The sequence below is a fragment of the Notamacropus eugenii genome, chromosome 5 (assembly GCF_028372415.1).
Source record: "Notamacropus eugenii isolate mMacEug1 chromosome 5, mMacEug1.pri_v2, whole genome shotgun sequence".
Taxonomy (NCBI): Eukaryota; Metazoa; Chordata; class Mammalia; order Diprotodontia; family Macropodidae; genus Notamacropus; species Notamacropus eugenii.
In genome coordinates, this window is record NC_092876.1 from 413,396,948 (window position 1) to 413,409,942 (window position 12,995).

Consider the following 12,995-nt stretch of genomic DNA (forward strand, 5'->3'; position numbering starts at 1 on the left):
CAACCTGAAGTTTCAGACAGTGCACTACCCCTCCCCAATGGAAACAGATTCCTACCTTGACAAAGGGTTAGAAAATCAAATATTTGATAGAAAGTTATCTGGCCCTACAGGTCAAAAGAGAAGATGGGGACAAGGGAAGGGAGGGATGTTAGAAGAGAGGGCAAATTGGTGATAGGGGCAATTAGAATGCTCAGCGTTTTGGGGCGGGGGGAGGGGAGAAATGGGGAGAAAATTTGGAACCCAAAATTTTGTGAAAATGAATGTTAAAAGTTAAATAAATAAATTTTTAAAAAATGAAAGTCAAATATTTGGCTAGGGAAATGAGCAGACAGCATAAAAATAAACCTCAGACCATAGAACCTTACTTTAGAGACAAAGAAGATCAAAACATACAACCAGAAGAAGACAACAAAGTCAAAGCCTCCAAGAAAAATATGAATTGACTGCAGGTCATGGAAAAGCACAAAAAGGATTTTGAAAATCAAGTAAGAGAAGTAGAGAAAAAATTGGCAAGAGAAATGAGAATGATGCAAGACAATCATGAAAAATGAGTCAACAGGTGGATAAAGGAGACACCAAAAATACTGAAGAAAATAAGACTTTAAAAAACATACTAACCAAAATGGCATAACATGTCCAAAAAAGCCATTTTGGAGAAGAATGCCTTAAAAAGAAGAATTGGCCAAATGCAAAAGGAGGTCTGACAGCTCACTGAAGAAAATAATTCCTTAAAAATTATAATGGAACAAATGGAAGCTAATGACCCTATGAGAAATCAAGAAAGTATTGAACAGAATCAAATGAATGAAAAAATAGAAGACAATGCACAGTATCTCATTGTAAAAACCACTGATATGGAAAACAGATCCAGGAGAGATAATAAAAAATGTTATTGGAATATCTCAAAACCATGATGAAAAGAAAAGAGCCTAAACATCATCTTTCAAGGAATTATCATGGAGTGCTCGCTTTGGCAGCACATATACTAAAATTGGAATGATACAGAGAAGAGTAGCATGGCCCTGGTTCAAGCATTACATGCAAATTTGTGAAGTGTTCCCCTTTCTTCAGAATTTGGGAAGTTGGAGGGATTACACACACATACACACACACACACACACACACACACACACACATATAGACAGAGTGCACAGGGTGAGTTGAATAGGAAAGGATCATATCCAAAAAAATGAAATTAAGGAGTGAAAGAGGAATATATTGGGAGGAAAAGGGAGAAATGGAATGGGGCAAATTATCTCTTATAAAAGAGGCAAGAAAAAACTTTTTCAATGGAGGGAAAAAGAGGGGAGGTGAGAGGGAAAAACTGAAGCTTACTCTCATCACATTTGGCTCAAGGAAGGAATAACATGCACACTCAATTTGGTATGAAAACCTATCTTACACTGCAGGAAAGTAGGGGAGAAGGGGATAAGCAGGATGGGGGGCTATGATGGAAGAGAGGGCAAATGGGAGGAGGGAGCAATTAGAAGTAAACAATCTTGGGGAGGGACAAGGTCAAAAGAGAGAATAAAAGAAATGGGAGGCAGGATAGGATGGAGGGAAATAGAGTTAGTCTTACACAACCTGACTATTATGGAAGTCATTTGTAAAACTACACATATATAGCCTATATTAAATTGCTTGCCTTATCAGTAGGGATGGGTGGGGAGTGAGAAAGGAAGAGAAGTTGGAACTCAAAGTTCTAGGAGCAAATGTTGAGAATTATTTTTGCATGCAACTGGGAAATAAGAAATACAGGTAATGGGGCATACAAATTTATCTTGCCCTACAGAACAAGAAAGAAGATGAGGATAATGGAAGGGAGGAGTGTTAGAAGGGAGGATACATTGGTGGAAGGGGTAATCAGAATGCTTGGTGTTTTGGGGTGGGGGGAAGGGAGAGATGGGGAGAAAATCTGGAACTCAAAATTTTGTGGAAATGAATGTTGAAAATTAAAAATAAATAAACATTAAAAAAAAGAAATTATCATAGAATACTGCCCTGATATGCTATAACCAGAGAGTAAAATGTGTGCATGTGTTCATCCTTCATTGCTGAAGAAGACCATGCCATCAGAGAAATAATGACATGACTTGTACTTACTTGACTTTGTTTTGAGTGAGGGAGGGCTGTGCAGGTCACCAGCCTCCCTTCTCCTCCAGAGCCACCTGCATCTGTACAAAATATTCATCAAGATCACTGGAGATGACCCAGGATGAGGCAATTGGGGTTAAGTGATTTGCCCAAGGTCTCACAGCTAGTGAGTGTCAAGTGTCTGAGATGAGATTTGAACTCAGGTCCTCCTGACTCCTACACTGGTGCTCTATACACTGCACCACCTAGCTTCCCCTTACCAGAGAGTAAAATAGAAGTTGAAAGAATCTACTGATTTCCTCTTGAAAGAGATCAAAAAAGAAAATTCCTAGGAATATTGTAGTCAAATTCCAGAGTTCCCAGGTCAGGGAGAAAATATTGCAAGCAAACAGAAAGAAAATATTCAAATATTGTGGGAAAACATCAGGATAACACAAGACCTAGCAACTTCTACAATAAGAGATCAAAGGGCTTGGAATATGATATTCTATAGGTCAAAGGAGTTAGGATTAAAAGCAGAAATCACCTACCCAGCAAAACTGAGTATAATACTTCAAGGGAAAAAACATTCATTCAATGAAATAGAAAACTTTCAAGCATTCTTGATGAAAAGACCACAGCTGAATAAAAAATTTGACTTTCAAATACAAGAAGCAAAAGAATCATTAAAAGGTAAACAGGAAAGAGAAATCATAAGGGACTTATTAAAGTTGAACTGTGTACATTCCAACATGGCAAGATGATATTTGTAACTTCTGATATATTTTTCAGTATTAGGGTAGTTAGAAGGAATACATACATATACATACATTCATATATACATGCATATATATACACATATATATTATACATACATACCTATAAATATATAAACAAACACATATATGCACACATGTATACATACATCTATATACATATGTGCTTTTGTGTGTATATATACTCATATATGTTTGTATATAGGTGTGTATGTATACATATATACACATACACATATATATTATACATATGTAGGTATAGGGTGAGTTGAATATGAAGGGATGATATCTAAAAAATAAAACTAAGGGATGAGAGAGGAAAATATTGGGAGAAGGAGAAAGGGAGATAGAAATGAGGTAAATTATTTCACAAAGAGGCAAGAAAAAGGTTTTACAAGGAAGGGGAAGTGGGGGGATGTAAGAGGAAATGAATGAAACTTACTCTCATCAGATTTGGCTTAAGGAGAGAAAAGCATACACACTAAATTGGGTATCTTACCCTACAGGAAAAGAAGGGGAAGAGCATAAGGTGGGGATGATAGAAAGGAGGAGAGATTGGGGGAGGGGGTAGTCAGAAGTAAACACTTTTGAAAAGGAACAGGTTCAAAGGAGAGAATAGAATAAATGGGAGACAGGATAGAATGGAGGAAAATATGGTCTTTCCCAACATAACTGTTATGGAATTGTTTTGCACAACTACTTATATATAATCTATATTGAATTACTTGCCTTCTCAATGATGGTGGGTTTGTAGGGAAGAAGGGAGAGAATTTGGAACTCAAAGTTTTAAAAACAAATGTTAAAAATTGTTTTTACATGCAACTGGGAAATTAGATATACTGGTAATGGGGTATAGAAACCTTTCTTACCCTACAGGAAAGTGAGGAGAAAGTGGATAGGAGAGGGAAGGGGTGATAGAATGGAGGACAGACTGGGAGAAGGGGAAGAATGCAAGCCATCTTGTGGTATAGGGGGAGAGATGGGGAGAAAATTTGAAACTCAAAATCTTGTGGAAATGAATGTTGACTAAAATAAATAAATAAATTTTAAAAAATAAGAAAAATCAGAAAACATTGGAATAAATGGACCTTTCTTTGACATACTAATTATTATATATCTAAAACCAAGAGCCTGTATGCGTATTGAGAAAAATTGTAATCTCTCCAGTAATATTAGTGTTTGTAAAGTAAGGATGTCTGTTTTTACCCCTATTGTTTGATATAATCATAGAAATGATAACTTGGAACAATATCCAGTAAAGTTTCAGAATGTTAAATGAATCCATGTATACCATCAGTGTTTTTGTATATTACGAACAAAGCTCAGTAGGAACAGATTGAAAAAATGATTCCATTTAAGATCTAAAGAATGTATGAAATACAGTCAATCCCTATTATTTGTGGATTTTATATTTATGAATTCATCAATTTGTTAAAATTTATTTGTAACCCCAAATCAGGATGTGTTGCACTTTCAAAATCCTTCAAGGACATATGCAGAACATTCAAAAAATTGAGTAGACTGACAGGCACACAAGGTACTTTGCTTTCTTGTTTCAACTTCCCTAGTGTAAATAAATATCATTTTCAGGATCTACTTAGTGACACTTTGGTGGGGTGTATTTTTATGTTTATGTTTATGTTGGTGATTTCACTTTTTTATATTACACTCAAGCATAGTGATAAAGTACTACACAAGATGTTAATGTACAAGACAATTAAAATGCCTACGTTAGGTGAACTGTTCAGACATGAGTTATAGTGCTGTAGGCTATGAGTTCAAAGTTAGTGAATCAACCATACAGGAACCTAAACATGTGTTTCGCCTAGAAGCAATGACTCAGCATTCATGTCTGTGGTGGCTATAAAACATAACTACCTTGAATGACAAGAATCAATTGTAGTTGAAAGTCTACCTACCAAGCCACACACAGGAATTGCATGAATCCAACTATAAAACCTTTATAGAAATGGAGACTGACCTAAAACATTGGAGAAATATTAATTGACCAAGGGTAGATTGAATCAATATGGTAAAAATACTTTAAAAGCCTATATTAACTTACTAACTAAACATTATTCCAAACTACCAAATGATTGATTTTTAGAGCTAGAAAAGACAATTATAAAATACTTTTGGAGAAATAAAAAGTCAAAAATCTGTAGGGAAAAATTTTTTTAAAAGTGAGAAAAAAGATGTCTCAGAGTTATCATATCTCAATGCATATAACATATCACTAACCATAAAAATTATTTGGCGCTGGTGAAGAAATAGAGTGACTGATCATTGGAGTGCGTAGCAGACAGAATAAAATAAACATAATTTGTCTCATAGTAGATTTAAAACAAAAGACTTGGAAAATTAGGGTAAGACCTGTTTTTACTTGACAAAAACTGTTGGCAAAAACTGGAAAACAAGTTGTAGACCAGCATCTCAAATGACGTATCAATATGATCGCCAAATTGACCCACATCTTAGACATTAAGGTTCATATCATAAACAAATTAGAGGAAAAAGGGAGGAATTATGTTTCAAAACTATGGATTGAGTAAGTCTGCATGACCAAGGAAGAGGTAGAGGACCACAGAAAATTAAATGAACAATTTTGAATACATAAAATTTTAAAAGATTTCCTTAAACAAAATGAGTGAAGCTAAAAAGAGATGAGAAACAAGCAGTTAAGGAAACCATGAAGCAATTTTTACTTGTAAGGATCTTGTTTCCAAGAGCTACAAGTAACTGATTCAAACTTATAAAAAATAAGAAATATTTCCCAACTGATAAATGGTCAAAGTATGTAAACATATATTTTTTCTGAGGAAGAAATCAAGGTTACCAATAACCACCTAAGAAAATACCCCAAACAGCTAATAATTGGAGAAATACGAATTAGATCAACTTTTACTTCATATCCTCTGGATTGGTAAAGTTGATTTTTTTAAAGGAAAATGGTAACTCTTGAGTAGACTTTGGGAAAAGTTGCATTAATGCGCTATTGGAATTATGGATTTATCCAGACATTCGAGACAATATTGGGGTCTATAAAGTTACTAAACCATTCATATAAGTCATTGGCATTTCAATGTATTACTAACAAAGCCAACAAGACATAGAGAAAATCCATTTTGGGTTACCATAGACATTATAAAATATCTGGGAATCTACCTGGCAAAAAAAAAAAAAACAACCCAGGGACTATATGAACACAATTACAAAACACTTTTCTCACAAATAAAGTCAGTTCTAAATAATTGGAAAAAATATAAGTTGCTCATGGGCAGATTGAACTACTATAATAAAAATGACAATTCTCCCTAAATTAATTTACTTATTCAGTACTAATTCAGTAAATTAATTTACTTATTCAGTATTAATTAAACTACCAAAAATTATTTTACAGTTAGAAAAAAATAACAAAATTCATCTGGAAGAACAAAAATTATAATCAAGCTTTTATACAAAGTAAAGTTAAAGCTCAATGTCAAGAGAGAAAAACTGAGATAATATTATTTTTTAAATAATATTTTGTTTATTCACAATTTACATGTAAAAATAATTTTTAACATTTGGGGTTTTTTTATGTTTTCAGTTCCAAATTCTAATTCTTACTTCCTCCCTCCCCCTTCCCTGATGTGGTAAGCAATCTGATAGAAGATATACATGTACAATCTTATAAAATATTTCCATATAAGTCATTTTCTGGAATAAAACTAAAAAGGAATGAAGGAAGGAAGAAGAGAGAGAGAGAGAGAGAATGAGAATGCTTCAGTCTGTATTCAGACACTATCAATTCTTTCTTAGGAGGTGGATAGTATCTTCTTTGAGATTGTCTTGGATCACTGTATTGCTGTTGTGGTATACAATGTTCTACTGGTTCTACTCACTTCACTCTGCATCAGTTAATGTAAGACCTTTTAGGAAACTATATTATTCTTAAAGGAGATATAGGCAGAAAACATTACCAATTATAACCTATATGCACTAAATGACATAGCATCTAAATTTACAGAGAAAAAATAACTCAGGCACAAAAAGAAACAAAAATAGTAACACAATATGTGTAGTGAATTTAATAATCTGTCCATTAGAAATATTTTAAAGTCATATATAAAACTTAAAAAGCTATTGGAAAATTAGAATTTAAAATTGAGAAACTTAGTATCTTCTGAATGGGCACATAGTTCTCAGAACTGTGTGGTATCTTTACTAAAGATGAACCATTTGCTAAAACAGAGAAACTGCAAATAAAAAAAAACATACCTAAATATCTTATATGAAGGATGAACCATTAAAAAGCAATTAAAAAGAACACAAGAAAATTATATATGTAAATCAATTAATCAACAAATATTTATGATATATCAGAGAATATTCTTGTGGACTAGTCCTTGAGAAAGTCATATATTTCTCTCTGCATACTTGGAAGGGACAAAGTGTGTCTTCTCTAATATTTCCCCCATTCCATCGTCTTGTCTCTAGTGTTAACAACAGTAATTAGTGCCTTGCTGTCATTTAGATTCCTATTTTATCCTTTCTAGGCCAGGCCTAACTCAAGTTCAGTTTTTTAGACTCAGAACGTAATAAATGAAAAAAATCTCAACTTTAAAAATGTAATAAAATTGACTTTACACAGATTTTCCAGGGGGAGATTCACTGAAATTACATGGGGAAAACATATCTTTATTTTTCACTAACTTCTAACTGAAATTTGGCATTTCTTTCGATTACAATTTTTTAAATAAATTTTATTTCAGTTATTTTTATAACCCTTCTCTCCCACTGTCTCACTCTTATTTAGAAAAATAAATAAATAGAATCCTTATTCTATAAATATATTAAAACCCAAATATACATAGTCCAATAAGCACAAATTCTAATATTGGCCATGTCTGAAAATGCATATCTTTTTCTGTATTTTGAGTTCATCATCTTTCTGGCAGAAGGTGACCCATATTTCATCTTCAGTCTTTTGGACTTCTGACTTCTCAGTGTATTAAGTGGAGTTCTAAATTTTTTCAAAGTTGTTTTTCTTCTATAATATAGTATGACTTCTCCTAACTTTGTTTACCTTGCTCTGTATCAATTCATAGAGGTCTTCTTAGTTTTTTCTAAAATTATGCGTTTTGTCATTTATTATGGTCAATTAATATTTAATTACATTCATGCTCCACAATTTGATTAGCCATTCCCCAAGAGGAAGATAATTCTTTTGTTTCTCATTTTTAGCTACTATATAAAGAGTCACTATGGCTACATTTTGTACATGTAGGTCCTTTCCTCTTTCTGTGATGTCTTTGGGAAATAGCTCTAGTAGTATTTTTGCTTGGTCTGATGTTGTTCATCATTTAGTAACTTTAGAGACAATTACCAATTGCTTTGTAAAATGGCCAGAGTAATGAAAAGTTCCACTCAAAGTGTTCAAACTTGTCTGCTTTCCTCCATCCTTTCCAACATGTTATCTTTTGTAATCTTTGCCGCCTTGTTTCAGTGTGAGGTAAATATTTTTGTACACATAGGTCCTTTTCCTTTTTGTTTTATATTCATTTTTGGATGTAGATCTAGTAGTGTTATTTGTAGGAAAAGAGCATGCCTGGTTTTATAGACCTTTGGACATAGTTCCAAATTGCTCTGCAGAATGGTTGAATCAGTTCACAACTGCAGCAGTGCATTAATGTCTCCTTTATCCCAAATCCCCTCCAACAAGTCATTTACCTTTTCTGTTCAATTGGACAATCTAATAGCTATGAGGTAGAACCTCCAGAATTGTTTTAATTTTCAAACCTCTAGTCAATAGTGAGTTAGAATATTTTTTCATATGGCTATAGATGCCTTTGATTATTTCATCTGAAAGCTGATCAGATATTTTGATCCTTAATCAGTTGGGGAATGGCTCTTTTTTAAAATAAATTTGACTTAGTTTTTTGCTTCAATTTTTTTCAGTTAAAATTTCTAACAGTATTTCCTTCCATCCTATCCCCCCTCATTTATTCTATTTTCTCTCTCCTTTCACCGTGTGCCACCTCAAAAGTATTTTGCTCCTGACTACTCCTTCTCCCAATCCACCATCCTTTTAGTCCCTTCCCCTCCTACTTTCCTGTAGGGTAAGATAGATATCTATATTCCATTTCATGAGTATGTTATTCTCTCCTTGAGTCAATCTCTCTCCTCCTCCCCTGCATTGTAAAAGCATTTTCTTGCCTTTTTATGTGAGATAATTTACCCCATTCTACCTCTCCCTTTCCCTCTCTCTCAGTACATTCCTTTCTCTCATCCCTTACTTTTACTTTGTAGATATTATCCCTTCATATTGAACTCATACCTGTGCCCTCTGTCTATATATAATACTAACTAGCCTAATGATAAGAAAGGTCTTATGAGTTACAAATATCATCTTCCCGTGTAGAAATGTAAAGTTTAAACTTATTTGGTACCTTATGATTTTGCTCTCCTGTTTATCTTTTTATGTTTCTCTTAAATCTTGTATTTGATAGTCAAATTTTCTATTCAGCAATGCTCTTTCCATAAGGAATGCTTGGAAGCACTCAATTTCATTGAATATCCATTATTCCCCTGAAGTATTATACTCAGTTTTCCTGGGTAGGTGATTTTTAGTTTTAATGCCAGCTCCTTTGCCTTCCAGAATATCATATTCCAAATCCTCCAATACCTTAATGTTGAAGCTACTAAATCTTATGTTATCTGACTGTTATTCCATGGTACTTGAATTGTTTCTTTCTGGCTGCTTGAAGTATTTTCTCTTTGACCTGGAAATTCTGGAATTTGGTTATAATATTCCAAAGTGTTTTCATTTAAGTATCTCTTTCAGGAGGTGATTGATGCATTCTTTCAATTTCCATTTTACCCTCTGATGCTAGAATATCAGCAAAAAAATTTCCTTGATAATTTCTTGAAGGAAGATATCTAGGCTCTTTTTTATTATCATGACTTTCAGGTGGTCCAATAATTTTTAAATGATCTCCCCTGGATCTATTTTTGAGTTCATTTGTTTTTCCAGTGAGATATTTCACACTGTCTTCTATTTTCTCGTTCTTTTGCTTGTTTGATTATTTCTTGATTTCTCATAATGTCATTAACCTTTATTTGCTCCATTTTAATTATTAAGGAATTATTTTCTTCAGAAAGTTTTTGGAATTTTTTTCCATTTCACCAATTCTACTTTTTAAGGCATCTCTTCTCCTCATTGGGTTTTTGGATCTCTTTTGTCATTTGGTCTACTCTGTTTTTAAGGTGTTATTTTCTTCAATTTTTTTTTCTGTTTCCTTTACTAAGCTGTTGGCTCTTTTCTCATTATTTTCTTGTATCACTCAAGTTTTTCCTCTACATCTGTTATTTAATTTCCAAAATCCTTTCTTGAGCTCTTCCATGGCCTGAGACCAATTAATATTTTTCTTGGACTTTTTGGGTGTAGGAACTTTGACTTGTTTGTCTTCTTGACTGTGTGTTTTGATCTTCCTTGTCACCATAATAACTTTCTAGAGTCAGAGTATTTTTTCTGTTGTTTGCTCATTTTCTCAGCCTATTACTTGAGTTTTGATTATTTGTTAAAGTAGGGCTTTGCTTACACTGTGAAGGGTGCTGTATCTCAAGTTTCAGGGGTTTTGTGTAGCTGTTTTCAGAAATACTTCTAGCAATCTGTAAGTTTTCAGTTCTTCCAAGGTGGTATGGTCTAAGGAGAGGTGTTTACTACCCTCCTGCCCTGGAGCTATGAGGAGCCACTCCCTCCCCACACTGTGACCACAAACTCTACTATCCTAGTGCTCCTCCTTACCCAAGGCTTGCTGCCTAGGACTGAGACCTGGATCTCAGTATGGACAAAGCAATATGGATGATTCTATGTTTCTCTGATTTTCTTATGATATAACATTTTATATCTACTTCAAATGTCCATTTGTAGCTCATTGTTGTATGAGATTTGAAGTATTGATCTAAATCTAAGTTTTTCCATACTATTTGTATGCTTCCATATTCATTTTTAATTAAAATCTCATTTCCAATATATAGAAAGAATTGATTCAATAAGAAAAACAACCAATCCCCAGTTGACAAATGATTTAAAGATAAACTTGGAAAAAACACAAAATCTTTGGAACCATACACTCGTAGTCAGTATCAATAGAAAAATACAAATTAAAACAGTTCTAAGATTTTACCTTACACCTTTCAGACTAAAAAAGTGAGAAAATTGGAGAAAAAGACATATGGAGGACTGTGGGAAAATAAGCACATTGAGGCACTAGTGGATCTCTGAATGGGTACAACAACTCTGAAAAGCATTTTGGAATTATATACAGAAATTTTCTAATCTATCTACTTACTTTATACATATCTATATCTATCAGCTCCCAGAGGGTATGGGAAAGAGCATCAAGTTTACCAGGAGATGGGTTAGCCTTGAAAAGAATAGCTCATGGTATTTGACTCAGCTCTGGCACTGCTAGGCCTATACCCAAGAGATTAAAAAAGAGGAAACATCCTTTGTGTATAAAAATATTTATAGAAACTTTTTAGTGTGAAAGTAAAAAAAAGAAAAACTAAAAAAACCCTAAAAACTGAGGATGTCCAACAATTGAGGAATGGTTGAAATAGTTGTGTTATATGAATTTGATGGACTATTATTGTGTTTTAAGAATAAGGAAATAGATGATTTCAAAAAGACATGGAAAGAAAAATACAGAATAAAGTAAACAAAACCAGAAGAATAATTCATAATATAACATCAACATCATAAACATGATTAAGTTTTATGATTTTAAAAAACTTGTTTATATAACTTTACAAGGAAGAATTGTGGAAGATTATGAGCAGCATCAAATTATATATCAAAGAGTACCAATAGAAGGTAAAATCTACTTAAAGAAAACTTGCTAACAGACCCACATAAGCAAAATCATCTTGAGATTTTAAGAATGAAAATCATAACATGATAAATAGTAGGGGGGATGAAAAGAGCTGCAAATATTTATATAATCTACTGTTTTGTAATACCAAGGACACTAAAGACTAAGGACACTAAAGACAATATACTTGTACTATAACCTCAGTTTCAAATGTACTAATAGAGGATGTGAAATAGTACTAAATGGGAAAAAAATGGGAAAAGCTGCTTCCTAGGATAGGACAAATATATGGAGATGAAATCTATAGGCAAGATAATTATTGTAAATATTAAAGGAATGATGAGGAAAAGAGGAAAGCCATTGAAGAAATCTCATACATTTTTAAAGGCAACTCAAAGACTATTAGTCACTACCTTCCCAACTATATAGAATTTTATGAAATTAATTTTCACACACACAAAGGCAAATCTCATGAAGGTAACAGAGACTAGATGGGTTTTGAGTGTGATATTTCACAATGGACCTCATCTTCACTATCACACAGTGACTAAAATGTAGAAAATTCGTGTATACTCTGTGTTAATGGTTCATGTATTTTTTAAGCACTTGATTTGGTAGAGCAAAAGAGAGTCTTAAAGGGTAATGTTTATTAGAGTCTTCCATCTGTATGTAAAAATTCTTCAAAATTTTTGAATAATTTATTGTTGCTCAGTCATTTTTCAGTTGTTTGATTCTTTGTGACTCCATTTGGGGTGGCAAAGATACTGGCGTGGTTTACCATTTCCCTTTCTAGGTCATAGAATAGGTCATAGAACAATTTTATATTGAATAATACAACACAACAATAGAAATAACTTTGTTGAATGACCCTCAGGTTATTATGCAAAGTCTAAAGTGGGGAGATATATTCTTGCCAGTAATGTTCATTCTTGTAATGGAAGATCAATCATATAGTCTAAGCTGAAGAAAATTGTCTATGAATTAAGAAGTCCTCGGGTTTTCTCCTGTTTGTGGGTAATATTAATTCTGGTTATAACAAGTTCAAAACATTTCTGGAGAAAAGCCATAATCATTCAAAAACATAAACTGGGCCTACCATTATATTTCTCATTTCCGTCTTCAGCTTTGCTCATGCTATTCCCCTTTCCTGGATTCCCACCATGCCCCAATAACCTCTCCAATTTTATAAATTCTAACCATCTTTACATTTCATCTTCCTGAAGTCTACCTTGACAATTCAGCCTGTATTATTGTTTTTCATGTATCAATTAATAGAAGATATTTCCAA

General features: G+C 33.2%; 1 protein-coding gene and 1 non-coding gene across 2 annotated transcripts in view; both read left to right on the plus strand.

Moving 5' to 3' along the window:
- DSCAM (DS cell adhesion molecule) overlaps positions 1-12,995 on the plus strand; it is a 229,988-nt gene that overhangs the window by 160,492 nt on the left and 56,501 nt on the right. The gene's annotated exons all lie outside the window — the stretch shown is intronic.
- Positions 962-1,068, plus strand: LOC140509324 (U6 spliceosomal RNA). Its single transcript, XR_011968655.1, has one exon. It is a non-coding gene; the product is annotated as a U6 spliceosomal RNA (small nuclear RNA).